The sequence below is a fragment of the Leptidea sinapis genome, chromosome 29 (genome assembly GCF_905404315.1).
Source record: "Leptidea sinapis chromosome 29, ilLepSina1.1, whole genome shotgun sequence".
Classification (NCBI taxonomy): domain Eukaryota; kingdom Metazoa; phylum Arthropoda; class Insecta; order Lepidoptera; family Pieridae; genus Leptidea; species Leptidea sinapis.
Window position 1 is genome coordinate 9,111,272 of NC_066293.1, and position 6,088 is coordinate 9,117,359.

General features: G+C 35.7%; 1 protein-coding gene across 1 annotated transcript in view; it reads left to right on the forward strand.

Moving 5' to 3' along the window:
• Positions 1–6,088, forward strand: part of LOC126973332 (serine hydrolase-like protein) — a 275,685-nt gene that overhangs the window by 170,238 nt on the left and 99,359 nt on the right. The window lies entirely within an intron of this gene.

Here is a 6,088-nt window from a genome sequence, read left to right on the forward strand (position 1 = left end):
ATAATTATATATATTAGTGGTGGTAGGAATGTCTTTCATAGCGGTTGAAATCATGTGTCATCCTAGCAACACGTACCAGGAATTTATATGCAGTTTAGAGGTTCATGCACCATGCAGGTTTCACTTCTAACATGTGTACTTTGTACACACGCAATGTTTTTTTTCTTAGAGTTTCGCTAGGCTGGTATTGACTCTGTTTGACCCGTGTATGATACTGATAGTGATTATTTTTAAGAAAAGATAAACTAACGATTCGTTCAATACGTGAGAGTTAATGGCTTTACGATTTTATGAAAGTGGGAGGCTCCTTTGCTCAGGATGCCGGCTAGACTATGGGTACCACAACGGCGCCTATTTCTGCTGTGAAGCAATAATGTGCAAGCATTACTGTGTTTCGGTCTTATGGGCGCCGTAGCTAGTGAAATAACTGGGCAAATGAGACTTAACATCTTATGTCTCAAGGTGACGATGGCACTGCATTGTACAAAAAATTATTTCAAAACATCAAGAATTATTTCGTAAGAAATGCTCCTTGTTGTTATAATGAAATTGTTTCACAGCGGAACTGTCAAACCGTGCGTCACTAAATTCTCTCGTAGAAAATAGGTCCATACAAAACTAATATTGAAAATAAAAATAGTTATGGGTCTTAAATCGAAATAAAAACTATGCTATCTCTCAAGTTGAACCAAACTGCACTACATGAAGTAATCGCGGACAAACAACGTGTCACGTAATTTATATATATTAAGATATGCTGTGAAGTTACAATAACATCGCGCTTCACATTCACGAGAGAATCTCGCGAGAATGAGAGTAGATCACGACAGACGTGATTGTGAAACCTATTTAAATAATCTTCGCTGGTTTTGGCATTGTTCTCTGATTATTCTGAGATCTTTAGAGCGTATTTAGACTTCGTTCAGACTTTACTTTCATAAAACTTAGTCTAATTACTGATCACGTTGACGTCTGGTATCCCACAACCGCGCGTTTTGCAAGAAATTTTTTGCAACGCACAGTCACTTTGTGGAATCAATTACCGGCTGCAGTTTTCCCGAACCGATACGACTTACGGCCGTTCCCAATATACTATCTACACATAGAGATAAATTACTACCTTCTACTGTCAGTAATTAGCTGACAATAATCTGAAGCTGTCCCAATATACCCGATAAGTCATTCTTATCGCCTTATATTGGGATGCGTGAATTGCAATTTCCATACAAACTTCTATGTCTGGTAAGCTATACGTCGTACCATTGACAGACAGCGTGTGCGGATAAGGTGAGTTACCGTCTATAAGTTTATTGGGACAGAAAAGTCAACGATAGTTACGATTTTTATCTCAAGCAAGAGATAGACTGAATATTGAGAACGGACGTTAGGGAACTTCAAGAAATAGCCGGCAACGCATCTCTTGACACCTGTTGTTGCGGTTGTCTATGGGCGATTGCCTCACCATTACCATCCCGTGAGCCTCTTGCCCATTTTCCTCCTCTTATATAAAAAAAAAGTTGAGTGTGATAAAACGCGAACTTGACATTTGCATTGGACTATCTTAGCCTTAGCTCAGTATAATTTCAGCTGTCAAATCTATACATACATATAAATAAAATTGGAGTGTCTGTTTGTAATATTGAAATAATCGTTTTTTACTACATGTATATGAATAAATATACGGTACGTACACCATTTTTTACAATTTTTGTCTGCCTGTCTGTTTGTTATGTATCTCTGAAATGTCTGGACCTATTTTGACGGGACTTTTATTGGCAGGTAGCTGATGTAATAAGGAGTAACTTAGGCTACGTTTATTTTAGAAAAATAAAGTAATGTTGCAATGTCCAAGAAACGATCTAACTCTAAAAATCATTTATATGGCAAAACAACGTGTGCCGGGTCAGCTAGTCATAAATATGAACTATCGTCCAAGAAATTATCAAACTGCATAGATTTATATGAATTTACAAATCAAATAACTGGCACAATTATAAATTTGTTATGTATGCATATTAATATAAGGTCAATTATGACAAACTTTGCTGTTCTAGCATATTGTATAAAAACCTCAAAAACTGAGGTGAATATATCTGATAATATTGTGGTTGCTTATTTAAAATGCCAGTTTTACAGATGTTTTTGTCCCTACGCAAATCTCGAAGAGGCGGGGTAATAATCATTTATGTAAATAATAAAAACTTAACATTTCTACAAAAAACCCTTAACATTTCTACTTACCATTTTGAAAATATTATTTGCTCCATATCTACACAACACAATTACATTTGCAATATATGTATGCTTACCGCCGATAGAACACCCAACTCAAGTAAACATCTTTTCATTCATGAACTATGTATAAAACACTTAAGCCGTTGATAACGAACAATGATTTATACCTATTTGGAGATATAAATATTAATTTGAAACAGGATAGTCCTGCAAAACACCTTTACAATAATAGCCTTCAAAGTTTAGGGCTTCTATGCAGAAGTAAGGAATACACAAGGATTGAGATATCAAACAGTGACGTAAGTAGATCTTGTTTCGACCACATTTATGCTAAATCATGTACACAGGATCTATTTACATCGGCAATAGACACACTGGCTGATCAGCGTGCAATTATGCTCGCGTGTGTTGGTCAGCCTGATTGTATACAGGCTGCTCCGAAATATAAAAATTGCCTAAATAATAACAGAGTTTATGAACGCATCAATCAAATTGACTGGGATAAGTTGTGCATTGACACTGATTCCCCTACAGATATAATATATAAAAACATAAAAAGAAAATTCAATGATATTTATACAGAGTCGACAGTAAAAACTAAAAATTATTCGATATGCCGTCAAAACTACTGTATCAATTCTAGAATAATAAAACTCTGTTCCTGCAGAGATCAATTATTCAATTCATGGACATAAGATTGTAACAACTTACGATTAAAAAAAGGCTACAACAAAGCCAGAAATACAGAAAAAAGAAAAATTTAATTCAAATATCAGAAATAGCAAGAAAAATAAAGACCATAGGAAACTATGGGGAATTGTTAATGATATTGGCGGAAGAAGGAAAAAATCGATTGATTATATAATAAATAATGCTTTTGGAAATCAAAATATAAATAACGCTGACTTAGCCAATAATTTTGCAAGATACTTTAAAAATAGTATTAAAGATTAAAGAAAAGAAGACCGAAATGTTTACAAAGATTACTTAAGTAGATATACATACCATAATGCTGCAATATACATATATATATTGCAGCATTATGTATATATATAAGATGATATGATATATATATTCATCTTATAAACTTTAAAAAAATATACACAAAAAATTGTAAAATTATAACGAATTTAATAAATACGCGGCCTTGTCATTGATAACAGAATGAACTGGAAAATGCACATTGATACAGTATGTGACAAGCTAAGAGCCCTATTTGCAAAGATCGCTGTTATATGGTGCCTTTCAAAACGCTTCTATTACTATACAATTCATTAGCTGAATCAATTATCAGTTACGGGCTCTCGAGCTATGGAAAAACGTATAAAAGAATATACACTTTGCAATTTGGAATAGTTAAAACTATTGTTCCAAAAATATTAAAAACAATCCAAGAAATTAAGACCATAAATTATTAGAATACTGCAAAATAATCCCATGCAATGAAAAGATAAAACTTGGGATATTAAGTGAAGAATCATCGTCATCATATCAGCCGAAAGACGTCCACTGCTGGACAAAGGCCTCTCTCAAAGATCGCCATGACAATCGGTCCTACACTGCCCTCATCCAACGTACTCCGGCGATCTTGACCAGATAGTCTGTCCATCTTGTGGGGGGTCTACCAACTCTACGCCTTCCGGTAGTGAAGAATATTTTGACGAAAATCTTAAACTGATTAAAAAAACGATAATAACAAAAGTGTACCCGCAGTGCTGTGTGTATGCTGAGATGGTTTGGACATGTCGAGAGAATGAATGAAGAACGATTGACGAAAAAAGTGGATAAGGCCAGTGTGAATGAAAGTGTTGGAAGGGGTAGACCTAGGCGGACGTTTCAACAACAAATCAGGGACGTCTTGAAAAAAGGCCAGGTCAAGAGTACCCTAAACCGGAGAGCATGTATGAAAGGAATAATGAAAGTGGACGAAGCGAAACAATAAGAGAATGATAAAACAAAAAAAAAATATATGATATTCATTACTATGCAAACTTCCACCCAAAGTAGTTTTTTTAATACATATAAATGATGAAAACTCATTTTAAATAATTTAATATCATCTTTCTATATAACTTTTATATTATGTTACTTGCTGCTACGGAACCCTTCGTGGGCGACCCCGACTCGCACTTGGCATCTTTTTGTATATATGTGATAGTAACTGAATAATCACCTGGTCATACTTAACGATAACACCTATAAATAAAATGATAAGTTTTCATATGTGCGCGCATCACGGAAAAGTTTTTTTTTTAATAAAAATAAGGGACTAGATGAGCAGGACGTTCAGCTGATGGTAATTGATACGCCCTGCCCATTACAATGCAGTGCCGCTCAGGATTCTGGAAACCCCAAAAAATTCTGAGCGGCACTACAACTGCGCTCGTCACCTTGAGACAAGATGTTAAGACTCATTTGCCCAGTAATGCTTACACATTACTGGTTCACGGCAGAAATAGGCGCCGTTGTAGTACCCATAATCTAGCCGGCATCCTGTGCAAAGGAGCCTCCCACTGGTAAAGCTACTAGCTAGCTTACAATTAAGTCTTCTAAGTTTTATTGCTTAGACACTTTCTTTAAATTATTGCGATATGTTCATTTAGGATACAATTATTAAAGTTTTCACTACGTTCTCAATCATAGAACGTAGACGAAGTCCTGGGAACCAGCTAGTGTTAAGGCGACACTAAATGCCAGCAACCTTGAGCAAATGGGAGGAGCTTGTTTCATTCCCGAGTGACTAACGACCGCACAAAAACATTGCTGTGGCCCGTGGCACAACGTACCGACTCTCGTGACCTTGTACTATTACAATATTATTATATTAAAATAACTCTGGAGTGTTAACTATAACCAACACCATGCATTGGTAGCTTAAGAATAAGACTTAAGGGTATGTATAACAGGTTAAAGTAGTGTTCATAGCTCCAAATGCTATATATTCACCATAAAACGTGTCTAAAAACACCTAGTTTTGGAGTTTTCTCCTTACTCTTCGCCTTAAGTAATGATTCGGTCCTGCACTGCCCTCATCCAATGTATTCAGGCGATCTTGACCAGATCGTCGGTCTAACTTGTTGGGCCTACTCACAGTGCGTCTTCCGGTACATGGTCGCCATTCGAGGACTGCCCCAACGGCCATCTGTCCGTCACGCAGGACCGATCGTCGTGGAAATATTTGGGGGAGGCCTTTGTGATGAATTAATGATTTATAAACATGCTATTGGGTAGTAATCGCCATACTACGTTTGTGTGGAGGAATGTCCCACTAAATCATCCTTCATTATATATTATAATATTTTTTTATTCATTTATTTTCATTAACAGATCAATAATTTCATTAATACATTTACGAACATACAGATAACAATATTATTTACATTTCTAATAATATATACCTACTCCGATAACAGAACAGAACGAGATAAACCGTTTTTTACCCTTAAACACCCCCAAAAAACTATCAACACTAGTCTAGAATTCGTACTGTATTAGTCAAAAGATTTTGCATGTATACCTGAAAGTTCAGAAGATTTGCATTCAGAGGTATTAAAGCACGATTTATCTATACCGGTTGACCTGACACGACTGCGTCTAGAGTGGTGCCGTGAAATGGTAAATAAATATAACAGATGACAGTCATTGCTTAAAAGGTAGCTGGAGAAAAAGATTTACATAAGTTTATGAAGTCTTTGCGTTTATACTTTGTGCGATATTCAAAATGTGCAAATTTTTCTTGTATGAGCTCAATATTTTTCTGGTAGTTCCGCAAAATGTTTCAGGGTGCGAATTGAATACCAGTACTCTAGATGACAACGGCCATATGGTTTACATAATAGTTTGATCTAAACAT